The 14728-nt window shown below is 34.7% G+C and overlaps 2 protein-coding genes and 2 long non-coding RNA genes across 4 annotated transcripts in view; 1 reads left to right on the forward strand and 3 right to left on the reverse strand.

Moving 5' to 3' along the window:
• LOC126911898 (uncharacterized) overlaps positions 1–11333 on the forward strand; it is a 53568-nt gene extending 42235 nt beyond the window's left edge. Inside the window, exon 2 of the long non-coding RNA XR_007706406.1 lies at positions 8390–11333. This is a non-coding gene — a long non-coding RNA (uncharacterized LOC126911898). The remainder of the gene's footprint in view (positions 1–8389) is intronic.
• The window catches only part of LOC126911894 (uncharacterized), a 116340-nt gene that overhangs the window by 96852 nt on the left and 4760 nt on the right, over positions 1–14728 (reverse strand). The gene's annotated exons all lie outside the window — the stretch shown is intronic.
• The window catches only part of LOC126911895 (uncharacterized), a 131483-nt gene that overhangs the window by 96786 nt on the left and 19969 nt on the right, over positions 1–14728 (reverse strand). The gene's annotated exons all lie outside the window — the stretch shown is intronic.
• Positions 1–14728, reverse strand: part of LOC126911899 (uncharacterized) — a 31019-nt gene that overhangs the window by 7286 nt on the left and 9005 nt on the right. The window lies entirely within an intron of this gene.

Consider the following 14728-nt stretch of genomic DNA (forward strand, 5'->3'; position numbering starts at 1 on the left):
TGTTCTTCGACAGAATTCGATATGTTCGATAGTACTGTATAACAAGTCTCTTTATCCCAAGATACAATATAATTCACGCGACCGAGACAAGGAGACCTGCTCGTGCTACTCTCCATACACACGACTCTGTTAGCGCCATATATTTGAAGGCGCGGGATTCCGCACATTGACAAAGCTATGGGATCCCGCGATAGTGCGGGAGTCAAATTCTGATGCGTATAAAATGGTCGACTTAATTACACTTTATGTGTGATGTGACGAAGCACGAAGTACGACCTCTGTATGTCGCACTAAGTGGGGAAATATCAGTTTACATCATTTCGACTAAAACAACTGCAAATATAACACAAAACATGTGTATTGTATAGATATGAATAAATGGGTTTCTTGACGGTTGTTCTTCGATGTAACATATATTTTATCTTAATACATATTTCATATCACATGAAATACTGAAAAGGATATCTTGTGTAGAACGACCGTAGAGTAGCATCCTCCTCCTCAGTCGTACATTTTTGACAGAATGCTCGTGGTTGACAATGATGCATTTTCCCTGGATATCGTAGCTCTCGCGATGTGCCTCCACTTGTTGCGGTCTTCGCCCGTAACCCTGGGCACGGGTTCCGCGTTATACCCCGCAGGACTGGGTCCCTGCTGAACTTCGCCATCTACACACTCCGGCCTACTGAAGTGTAAGATGCCCACCCCCGCGACATGGACGCGCCAGACAGGAATTGCCCAAGTGAAGAGTAGAGAAGGTGACTCTACTCCCCCCAGGGCCGAGTTAATGGGCGTGTATGATCCCACACCCAAAGGCTTACACTACCACTACTACAAATATAAATAAAACAACATTCAGTTGTTGTATCTTGTAAATACTTATTCTAGAATACATTTATGTACTCGCCATTACAGGGCATTTTGTCAGTATGAAATATAATTTATTTAAAAGATACATCAACATTACACAGTTGTCTCCTTACTCGGACATATTTTACATAGTACAAAGTAAGTTTGTCTTAAAACTACTAGAGTACATTAGTACTTTACATTTTGCAAAAAGATCGACACGACAACACTTTATTAAAAAATCAAGACAAATATTTTTATGAATAAAACTTACTTTCCCATACGTTTTGACGCATCTCACACAGAGACAAGACTAATTTCCATTATGTACGTTTAACAAAAAAACAAATGACATGTCAGTGACGTCATGCACAAAATGACAAGGACAGAAACATCGTATTCTCTTTCTAAATCCATTTACTGAACTTTCTTAATTTCTATACAAATAAAAAACAAATGACATATCAATGACGTCAGGCCGAAAGGATAAGGACAGAAACATTTATATTATTGTTTTCTCATTCTAAATTTCGCTTTTTTCCGTCTATACAATTTGAACAATCCAAACAAAATGGGTTTTAACAACATCTTACAACTTCATAGTTTACACAACAAGTTACTTGACGGTTGTCTTCGATACAACTTGTAAAGTTTCGTATTATTTAAATACGTAGGAAACATTTGAGACTGCAAACTAATTGCAGGTACTGACTAGGTCATGTCAGTCTGAAACATCCGTGGAACTTGTATATTTCATTATCAGTATAAATATTGATAGGAATGACCACGTACGAGTAGAACGACAAATAGTTCTAAGTGTAGAACTTGTTGATTGATATCACGTCCAAGTTGACACAGAAAATCCGAACTATTGTATTTACCATAATACTTTATTAATTTGTATATTCAATATACTTGAAGATACCGACTAAGGTAAACGCAGGTATTAACGACCCCCCTAAGACAATTTTAAAATCAACCATATTTTTTTAGTACACTGGTTCCTCTAAAAACTATTAGTTTCATTTTATATGCTAGTGTTATGTATAAAATATGTATTTACTGAATCAAATAGATTTAAATAGAGGATTATCTTGTAAAAAATAATTTATAATGTGACTTAGTCGATTGTTGCTATTACCGACCCATAAAAACGGCTGTGAAGCTATTAACGATTTTTATGCAGCTACTAGCTTTTGCCCGCGACTTCGTTCGCGTGGAATAGTGACTTCCGGCAAATTTTTGGTTTTAACCACATAGATCCCGATCTCGCGGGATCTCTTCAAAAATGAGATGTTTAAGATATTCCAGGGAACTCTTCAAAAATCAACATAATGAGCTCTGCGTTTGAATTTAATAGATGTATACTCACTTAGGGCATTGAAAAAATAGTTTAAAAACGGACTTAAACTAACTTAAAACTAAAGAAAGCTACGAATTACGAATTTATAACAATTAAAAAAGAAACTATATTACAACCTATCCTCTATGCTATAATAACCAAGCTTAAACTAAATAATTTAAAAGAAACGACTTAAATCTAATCTAATTAAAAAAAAAATTAGACTTACAATTTTATTAAAAAAACTAACTACAGTAACTACTAATAATCGATATCAAACTAAACCTACGTTAAATAGTTTAACCAAAAAACCAGGAAAACCCAACAAATAAACTTATTAATTGACAAATACAACGAAACCAATTTAGAATATACGAAACAGCAGGACCACTACAGACAAATAATCATACGACTGATAATACACTTTTTCTACGATAGTACCGAAGCGCTCGGCCGATACCCAACCAAATGAATGTAACGAAACCATAGCGCGATCTATTTCGATCCCAACGCCATCTATCGAGGATAAAGACAACTTGGATTATTTATTTATACTCCGTTCGGGCATTTTCTTTGTACTAAAAGTTTAATTATATTGATATTATTTTTTTCATACCTTTTTACTATTTATTTACTTTTTTCGATGAATTAAAACAATAACATGAACCGAAGTCGTGTAACGATCGACATAGAATTATCTATACTCCGTTAGAGCATTTTCTTTGTACTAAATGTTTTATTATATTGATATTATTTTTTTCATACCTTTTTACTATTTATTTACTTTTTTTCGATAAATTAAAACAATAACATGAACCGAAGTCGTGTAACGATCGACATAGAATTATTTGTAAATAATTTATTTCTTATTTTTTGATTTTTGAAATAAAAATATATCTATGTCCTTTCTAAGGTTCTAAACTATATCTGTACCAAATTTCAACCAAATCCGTCAAATAGTTGCGGAGATTAATGGTATAAGCATAGAATGTTCGACGTGATTCTTTAATTTGACATAACTTTTTTATTTATGAACCGATTGACATGAAACAAACACTAAATGTAAATTTAAGCATCCCACAATATATTCGTGAAAACCGCATCCAACTCGGATCAGCCGTTTCTGAGATTAGCGCGCACAGACGAACAGACAAACAGACAAACAGACAAACAGACAAACAGACAAACAGACAAACAGACAAACAGACAAACAGACAAAAAAAAAGTTAATTACATTTTTGGGTTCGACATCGACATAACAATAACCCCTGCTATTTTTTTTATTTTTATTTTCAATGTACAGACAGCACTTTTCTACGATTTTATTATATGTATAGATTCCCGACCGTGTATGATAGGAGGCCTTTTTCCAGTAATGGCATGTATATAAGCTAGTGATGATGATTACCGTCTTAATAAAATACAACAAAATAAAAATGCAAATACGTATTTTTTTATTGTCGTTCTTTTTAATAAAACAAATTGGTACTTCTTAGTAATGAACTTATGAGCTAAATAATTATAAACTTTAAAATGTGTTGTGACTCTGCAAGCTCTCATGCAGAGTCTGACTCTAACTGACGTACGGTAGTTTCTGTTTCAAAAGAATCTCTATCATTAATTAAAGTAGGTACTATTAGAATGTTCATGCCCTTTTGTAGATTCATTTTCTAACTCACTGTTACAAAGCACGCGACGCTTTGCTGCTTTTGTGGCTCCATACTTCTGGAAAAAAAATATAATTGTATGTTTTATGTTGTTTTAGCCTAGAAGTAGCATTGATTAATAGGTACCTATTATGTTATAAAAGTAGGTGAGAAATTAATTAATCTATATACGATCGGTAATAGCATCTTATAGTTGGTATTGCCGACCCTTATGGATCGGTAATAAAGTATGTAAGTATAAACATAAATTGTATTACCGACTCATAAAAAAATGGTTATTTAAATTCAATGGACCTTCGGAGTAAAAACTAGATTATATACGATTAATGTCACAAAAAATATGAACAAATGCACACTGTTTTAAACACAAAAACAATAATTTTGTACTGTAACTATTCAATATCAATCCTCGAAAAATATCATAACTTTGGTTAAATTGACAACGCTAAAAGGTAAAAACTAGACAAAAAAGTTTAGTCGCTAATAGATTTTTATAAAGACTGATAGCTTAGATTTAAACTGGTTCTTAAAAATACTTGTGTTAGTGTGATAAAATAACATAAAAGAAAAATAAAATGAAAAGTTACGTTGCTGCCATTGCCGACTTATGGGTCGTTGATAGCTGCCACGACTAAAACCGATGAAGCTAACACCGCCCCGTTTTAATTTAAAGTTTTATCGTTTTAAATTACTTTTTATTAATAAAATGTCGTAAGAAATCAAAAGTTGACACTTAAATGAATACATTTAGTAATATAAGATAAAGTATAGACGTCATTTGTTTGTATAAATGTCTTAAATAGAAAAGTCACGTACTTACTTGAAGGAACAAGGGAACAGTACGCCATGTCCTGCGTCCACGCTGCCCCGTAGTAAATGACGTATTTTATCTATTTTCTGCACAGCTACTCACAGTAACGTAAAAGTATACGATGCTCAAGGAATAAACGCGTCTGTAACTTTGCCTACCTATGCTAGAATAGTTCTGGAAACGTAAAGATTTCGAAAAATTTTATAGGTCGGTAATAACTGCAGATTTTCGATGGGTCGTTAATAGCTGCGTTTACCTTAGGTCAGTCTACTTGTGGGACTTACAATATCTCACCTACACGGAACACTATTAACGATTTACACATAGCCTATACATCATTTCCTCAGTTCTAAATATCGACGCACACAGTTAGAACAAACACTGATGTAACGTTACTTGACGGTTGTCTTTATCACAACTTGGAACAATGACGTATTATGTAAATACGTAGGAAACATTAGTTAGACTACAACCCACGCAGATATACTGACTAGGTGTCACCAGGTACAGTCCAACGCGAGACGGAGCACCCTCGGTGGGACTTTGATACAATGGAACAACTCCAGGAAGCATGAACAACCTATGTTTGATGAAATGTGTATTACACATGTTCACAATTCTATATGACATTAAGTATTGAGAAATATTCTCAAAGACATATTATTAGCACAACTAACGCAACAATAATGACCGCACTCTTAAACTGTGAAGAGACATATGCGAGTCTTTGTGTCGCGAAGTTTAATTTGCAAACAGTTTCTTGACGGTTGTCTTTAATACAACTTTAGAAAATATCCACATTATGTAAATACGAAGGAAACATGTAAGTAGCTGTCTATAGCAACACAAGCTCTATACATGGAAATACTGATTACGTACATCTCATCTGACACCTAACATCTCATCTGACTTAAGGTAACGTTTAATAAACCATTACATTTGATAACTTTGATAACTTCAGTAACAGGACATATCTCTCGTCTATTCCTATTCTTACATCACATAGTTTCTTGCTGGTTGTCTTCGACACAACTTTGACAAACATCGAGAAACAACGTATTGTTTAATATTTTGTTATCAAAGTATTATACAAGAGTTCCATACTACGTGTAGTACTACCACCATTTTGAAATATTTATTTTATAAGACATTTAAGTTTCTTGACAGTTGTTCTTCGATAGAACTTGATATGTTCGATAGTACTGTATAACAAGTCTCTTTATCCCAAGATACAATATAATTCACGCGGCCGAGACAAGGAGACCTGCTCGTGCTACTCTCCATACACACGACTCTGTTCACGGTTCAAATTTAATATTTGGGTTCCAGTTAACGAGAACTAGTTTCTTGACGGTTGTCTTCGATACAACTTGTAAAGTTTCGTATTATTTAAATACGTAGAAAACATTTGAGACTGCAAACTAATTGCAGGTACTGACTAGGTCATGTCAGTCTGAATCATCCTTGGAACTTGTATATTTCATTATCAGTTTAAATATTGATAGGAATGACCACGCGAAACGACTTTTTTATTATATAGAAATAAATTATCTGTGTGTAGTCGGATGGTAACAAAACAAGAGGGGAAACTTAAGTACACTCACAATCACTCAATAAGTTTCTTGATAGTTGTCTTTCGATACATATTACTGTATTACATGAAATGTTGAGATATTACACATGGATATTCCGGAATGAGGACTTTAATGGCGTAGCTTACACCATCCGTCACAAGACATTGAAAACTGTTGTTTTCAATACAACGCTTATACAATATTTCAATCATGAAATAAAGGAAACATTGTAAGTAGCAGTTTATGCCACTATGGAATATTTAAAGAATCTAGAATAATTCATCACAACATTAAGGACAATTGTGTTTCTTGATGGTTGTATTCGATACAACTTTAGACAATATTCGTATTATATGAACACGAAAGTAACATATTATTTTGTAAGTGGCAGTTAACTACCAACTGTTTAGAAATACTGACACATTATGTAATTGTTAGAGATTTCAATTACATGTGTAAAAAAGTCAGACTGAAGTCACAACATTCACGTAACAAATATCGACGCACACAATCAGAACAAACACAAAGCCCTGTAAGTAGCTGTTTATGAGATTACAAGCTACTTGGACATACTGATTTATAAACACCACATTTTGTGTGAGACTTTGTTGACGGAGGTTCTTCAATAGAAACATCATATTTTGACATATAGTATGGATATTTATAAAGACACAAACTACATACTTGGAAATACCGACTAGGTAAGGTGTCTTGTGATACATGGAACGTTTAACAAATCCATGGAGTATTGAGAAATCAAACATGGATATATCACACGCAAATAAGCGTCAGTTAGATAATATTTGAAATGTTTTAAACGCATCGGTTTTTATCTTGTATACAATATTGTGCCACAGTCATATTATGTCGCAAGCATTAAATATCGATACACAATTAGAACAAACAAGTCCATTGTAAAATATGTATTATTATTCTATTCTTCGTTCCTTGACTGCAGTTTTTGATAGAACTAGAATACATATTCCCTTAGTACCAAACATATTGAAACCAAACATATGGATATCTTGTGTAGAACGACCGTAGAGCAGCATCCTCCTCCTCAGTCGTACATTCTTGACAGAATGCTCGTGGTTGACAATGATGCATTTCCCCGGATATCGTAGCTCTCGCAATGTGCCTCCACTTGTTGAAGTCTTCACCCGTAACCCTGGGCACGGGTTCCGCGTTATACCCCGCAGGACTGGGTCTCTGCTGAACTTCGCCATCTACACACTCCGGCCTACTGAAGTGTAAGATGCCATTAGTAGTTTACATTTTGCGAAAAGACACTTTATTAAAAAATCGTGACAAATATTTTTAAGAAGAAATCTTACTTTCCTATACATTTTGACGCATGTCACACAGAGACAAGACTAATATCCATTATGTATGTTTAACAAAAAACAAATGACACGTCAGTGACGTCATGCACAAAATGACAAGGACAGAAACATTTATACCATAGTTGTCTCTTTCTAAATTTGTCTTTTGATCGTCGATACAATTCTTTTACAATATTTCAATCATGAAATGAAATGGAAAATACAAGTAACCCTACAATGTAGATTATTTGACAGAGACAATACAGTTTCTTAATGGTTGTCTTCGACACAATTCTTATGTTTAAACATAAGTGGGAAATATTAAAGAGTAGTTGTTTGTGAGACTACCAAATACTTGGAAATACTGAGAAATTTAATATGGAATTACCACATAGAACGACAAATAATTCATAGTGGGAAAATAGTTTTTTTTATAATACCACGTCATTTACATGGATGAAGAAAATAATTTATACCTAACTTAAGTAGAATGAACGAGTTTCTTGACGGTTGTCTTCGATACAAACTTACAGACTCACTGAGCATAACAGTTTCATTACATGAACTGCACAAATTACGGAAATGATCATAAATATTAGTGTTCCATCTCTTTTATATGAATAAAGTGCCCATAGAGAAGAATCATTTAATGAATCAGAATATAATTCATGACGCAAGCAGGCAACAAAATTTAGGATATTTAGGTGGAGTACCTATTTAGGTACTCCAGTTGACGAGAACTAGTTTCTTGACGGTTGTCTTCGATACAACTTGTAAAGTTTCGTATTATTTAAATACATTTGAGACTGCAAACTATTATTAAGGTCAGTCTGACGCGGAACTTTCAAAATGTAATGTATGTTTCATTATCAGTTTAAATATTGATAAGAATAATCACGTGGAACGACAAATGGTACTAAGTGTTCCCACTTAGTTATTTTTGATTCCTTAATAGTTGATTCTTGAAATTGTGAAACTTCAATCCTAATCTTAGTTTTAATGCAGACTTATAAAAATTCTTTCTTAACTAGTTTCTTGGCGGTTGTTCTCCGATAAACATGTAATATAAACATTTTAATCATGAAATATGTAGCGATCATTACATAAGTAGCTGTACATGACACTACAAACTACTTGGAAATACTGAGTAAGTCTTAGCGGACGATAAAATTAAGAAAATTAACAAAGATAGATGAAGACAATATAATTCACGCGACAAATATCGACGCACACAATTAGAACAAGTACGGTTGATGGTTTATCTATATTTAGCACTTTAACTTTCGCCACTGGCGTCCTAAGTGGGGAACGTTTGTTTGTCTATAGCCCCCAATAACATGTAGAGAAGTTCAGAGAGAACCAACTTCCTTCACTTACTGCATGAATGAAATTTGCTCCACAGTCTATACAAAGAGTTTCTTGACGGTTGTCTTCGATGCTATCCTCACGCTATAATTATACGCAGGAAGTATCGGTAAGTTGTCTCTCAATGACATTAAGTATGAAGAAGTTAAATCATGTACATTCCACAGTACACACGGAGCGACCACTTCAATGACTTTCTAAGTGGGGAAATATTTCCAACACAAAGAACAAAATGCATACAAGATTGCCGGCTTCTAGAACAACAAGTTTCTTGACGGTTGTCTTTGATGTAACTCTTACAAGAGTGTGAGGACTTCATTGTGGGAACTGCAATGTTCCACTTTACTTGTGAACAAATATTTCCCATAAAACAGTTGATTATAGGAATACAAAGATTAATGAGCTGTCGGACACAAGACATGGACATCAGTGAGACGACATAGATAAAGACAGTAATTCGTGCTGCAAAGATCGACGACTTTAATATTTAGGAAATAGTTTTAACTCTCATCGCACACTACAACAGGCGCGGCCTGGTGGCACATGGAATATTCAACATTCCGTCTCGATAACAAGGAGGGAGTTCCTGAGATGTACGCATCCAGGCGTATTGTTATATACAACATTATACTTCTATTAGTTTTATGTCTATATCTGTTTTGTGTTTCATCCTTTTGACGCCAATTTTATCCACCAAAACCAGAAAAAAAGGATAAAGATTTTTTACAATTCATAGACTGCTCACCGAGTTTCTTGACGGTTATCTTCTATACAACATTAGAAACTATTCACATTATGTAATATAATATTCAATATACTTGACAATACCGACTAGGTCAGTCGTCTTGTGGGACTTACAATATCTCACCTACAGGAGACACTACTGACAGTTTTTGGTTAAGTATTGAGAAATGTTCTTGAGAAACATATTATTTGCGCACACAACGCAACAATATTGACCCTACTGACCTCTTCTTACATCAAATTGTTTCTTGCTGGTTGTCTTCGACACAAAACTGAACTTTTGTGCAGGATATAATCGAATTAATTAATTTACGTACACACCAACATACCAAAGGCAAGGAAGTTTCTTAATGGTTGTATTCGATACAACTTTAGACAATATTCGTATTATATGAACATGAAAGTAACATATTATTTTGTAAGTGGCAGTTAACTACCAACTGTTTAGAAATACTGACACATTATGTAATTGTCATAGATTTCAACTACACGTGTAAAAAAGTTAGACTCAAGTCACAACATTCACGTAACAAATATCGATGCACACAATCAGAACAAACACAAAGCCCTGTAAGTAGCTGTTTATGAGATTACAAGCTACTTGGACATACTGATTTATAAACACCACATTTTGTGTGAGACTTTGTTGACGGCAGTTCTTCAATAGAAACATCATATTTTGACATATAGTATGGACATTTATAAAGACACAAACTACATACTTGGAAATACCGACTAGGTAAGGTGTCTTGTGATACATGGAACGTTTAACAAATCCATGGAGTATTGAGAAATCAAACATGGATATATCACACGCAAATAAGCGTCAGTTAGATAATATTTGAAAATAAATGTTTTAAACGCATCGGTTTTTATCTTGTATACAATATTGTGTCACAGTCATATTATGTCGCAAGCATTAAATATCGATACACAATTAGAACAAACAAGTCCATTGTACAATATGTATTACTATTCAATTCGTTTCTTGACTGCAGTTTTTGATAGAACTAGAATACATATTCCCGTAGTACATTAAACATATTGAAAAGGATATCTTGTGTAGAACGACCGTAGAGCAGCATCCTCCTCCTCAGTCGTACATTCTTGACAGAATGCTCGTGGTTGACAATGATGCATTTTCCCTGGATATCGTAGCCATCGCGATGTGCCTCCACTTGTTGAAGTCTTCACCCGTAACCCTGGGCACGGGTTCCGCGTTATACCCCACAGGACTGGGTCCCTGCTGAACTTCGCCATCTACACACTCCGGCCTACTGAAGTGTAAGATGCCCACCCCCGCGACATGGACGCGCCAGACAGGAATTGCCCAAGTGAAGAGTAGAGAAGGTGACTCTACTCCCCCCAGGGCCGAGTTAATGGGCGTGTATGATCCCACGCCCAAAGGCTTAACACTACCACTACTTACTACAAATATAAATAAAACAACATTCAGTTGTTGTATCTTGTACATAATAATTCTAGAATACATTTATGTACTCGCCATTACAGAGCATTTTGTCAGTATGAAATATATTTTATTTAAAAGATACATCAACATTACACAGTTCTCTCCTCACTCGGACATATTTTACATAGTACAAAGTAAGTTTGTGTTAAAACTACTAGAGTACATTAGTACTTTACATTTTGCGAAAAGATCGACACAAACACTTTATAAAAAATCATGATAATTATTTTTATGAAAAAAACTTACTTCCCCATACATTTTGATGCATATCACACACAGACAAGACTAATTTCCATTATGTACGTTTAACGAAAAACAAATGACATGTCAGTGACGTCATGCACTAAATGACAAGGACAGAAACATTTATACCATAGTTGCCTCTTTCTAAATTTGTCTTTTGTTCGTCGATACAATTCTTTTACAATGTAGATTATTCAAAGAGTTTCTTAATGGTTGTCTTCCACACAATTCTCATGTTTAAAACATAAGTGGTAAATATTAAAGAGTAGTTGTTTGTGAGACTACAAACTACTTGGAAATACTGAGTTATATAATATGGAATTATCACATAGAACGACAAATAGTTCTATAGTTAAATGGGAAATAGTTTTTTTTATAATACCACGTCATTTACAATGAACCCACCGAATGATGATACAGAAGATAATTTTTACCTAGCTTTAGTAGAATGAACGAGTTTCTTGACGGTTGTCTTCGATACAAACTTACAGTCACTGAGCATAACAGTTTCATTACATGAACTGCACAAATTTTGGAAATGATCATAAATAGTAGTCCATAGTTCCATCTCTTTTGTATAAATAAAGAGAAGAATCATTTAATGAATCAGAATATAATTCATGCGGCCAACACCAAAGAAAATGAGAATATTTAGGTACTCCACTTGACGAGAACTAGTTTCTTGACGGTTGTCTTCGATACAACTTGTAAAGTTTCGTATTATTTAAATACATTTGAGACTGCCAACTATTATTAGGGTCAGTCTGACGTGGAACTTTCAAAATGTTATGTATGTTTCATTATCAGTTTAAATATTGATAAGAATAATCACGTGGAACGACAAATGGTACTAAGTGGGGATATTGTTGATTTACATATATCGCGTTAAAGTTAACACAGAAAAGACGACCCACAAAAACATTTCATGTTAAATGTTGCCAAGACGAGACCATATAGCTCGCACTGTCAAAAAGTAATCAGATCCCGTGTAGAGCCAAGTTTCTAACCCTATACTTTTGAACTGGCGAGTCGGCCGCACGGACTTTTTGCTATTCGTCATATGGGCTTGAGCTTAAAAATCTATTCAATCTTCTAAACTGTTTCCGTGCGGCCAACTCGCCAGTTCAAAAGTATAGGGTTAGAAACTTGGCTCTACACGGGATCTGATTACTTTTTGACAGTGCGAGCTATATGGTCTCGTCTTGGCAACATTTAACATGAAATGTTTTTGTGGGATTTCATTTCTGTTTGTAGGTTGCTTATGATAGAAAGATAAAATGAGCGACAAATTCACCTACTAAACTACTAAATTTATAAGAAAATTGGAAACGTAATCCTAATACTTTTTATCAATGAAAATTAAAACACTAGTATCTAAACCTTTACCTACTAAACTACTAACAATTAAATATTAGGCAAATGGTTTTTTTCTCCGCGATAGCAAACTTTTAAATCACCGAAATATTCCGAAAACTTTTCATTCAACGAGACAACCGTCAACGACGTCTGCCCTCGCGCGTCTGCCCGCGTTCGGGTGCCGCGCTCGCTGACGGGCCGATTATTTTTAGCTACTGCGCGGGGACGAGGGGGCAGGCGGCGGGCGTTGGCGCATACTATACTTACGATGCTTATGTTCAAAAGTATAGGTTGATTAATAAACACTTACCGAAGTGAAGTGTAGTAATATTATTCATATCTAAGTACTTATGGGTAGGATAATGTTTTGATTTGATGAAAAGTTTGTGTTCTATGTACTTGTGTATAATTTTCAGATCTCAAGCAGGAAATAGGGAATTAAGTTTCCCTATTTCAGATTTTTACCCCTCCGCGGCCGCATTCAGACCTCTAGCGTCAAAAGTTGCGGAAGTCTCGAACAAACTTTCACCCCTAGTTTAAGGGGTTGGGGGTAAAAGTTCCAAGTTTTAGGATTTTTTTGTTGTTTGGGTACTAATACTAGCTTACATACCAAATTTCAGTTTTCTAGGACTTCAGGAAGTACCTTAAGAATTTTGTTGATCATCAGTGAGTGAGTGACGAAATCGGGGTATTTTAGATATCAATAAAATCTAAAGTATAAGAGCTATGCAATTGAAACTTTAGAGGTTTATTAAGTCTACCACTGACATTATATCCTGAAAATTTTGTTTATCTGGTATAACCCAAACTCAAGTTATGAAGGTTCAAAAATACGACGAAGCGCTTCGAGAAAAGGTAGGTAGTGCCCTTGCGCTTCGCTTGGCTCGTCTTGGCGGGGGCACTACCGTGCCCCCAGATTGCCATCTGTAACATTAAATGTAACAAATAGCAACATTATGTATACTCCACTTCAGACGAGTACATACATGCCTTCATAAGTGGGGACATCGTTGTTCATCTCATATTCTGATATACACACAGAATTAAAGAATGACAATTCATAAGAGAAAAATACATCAGACTTGGAAAAAATGCTATCTTAACTAGTTTCTTGGCGGTTGTTCTCTGATAAACATGTAATATAAACATTTTAATAATGAAATATGTAGCGACCATTACATAAGTAGCTGTACATGACACTACAAACTACTTGGAAATACTGAGTAAGTCTCAGCGGACGGCAAAATGAAGAAAGGCGCCCGCCTTGTGAGACATGGAATATTTAGGTTGGATAAACTAGCAACATCCAATTATAATAAATATACACTTGAAGTATTGAAATACCACGTAGAACGACAACTGTTGCTTTAAGTGAGGAAATCGTAGTTTATAGAAATTTTAATGTTGACAATTGAAACATGGACTGTCCACGTTGAATGCGAGAAACTGAATGTTTAACTGTTTTACTTTGGTACGAACCAGACGAAATGAATGGATATAAACGTCGATGATGAATTATGACGAATACGAAATAATCAATGTTGAATATAATTCACGCGACAAATATCGACACACAAATAGAACAAGTACGGTTGATGGTTTATCTATATTTAACACTTTAACTTTCGCCACTGGCGTCCTAAGTGGGGAACGTTTGTTTGTTTATAGCCCCCATAACATGTAGAGACGTTCAGACAGAACCAACTTTCTTCACTTACTTCAAGAAAGAAATTTGCTCCACTGTCTATACAAAGAGTTTCTTTCATAATTATACGTAGGAAGTATCGGTAAGTTGTCTCTCAATGACATTAAGTATGAAGAAGTTAAATCATGTACATTCCACAGTACACACGGAGCGACCACTTCAATGACTTTCTAAGTGGGGAAATATTTTTAATGCGCAAAATTGGTATCTGGTTAAGATTGCTGGTTTCTAGATCAACGAGTTTCTTGACGGTTGTCTTTGATGTAACTCTTACAAGAG

The sequence above is a fragment of the Spodoptera frugiperda genome, chromosome 19 (assembly GCF_023101765.2).
Source record: "Spodoptera frugiperda isolate SF20-4 chromosome 19, AGI-APGP_CSIRO_Sfru_2.0, whole genome shotgun sequence".
In the NCBI taxonomy this organism is placed as follows: Eukaryota; Metazoa; Arthropoda; class Insecta; order Lepidoptera; family Noctuidae; genus Spodoptera; species Spodoptera frugiperda.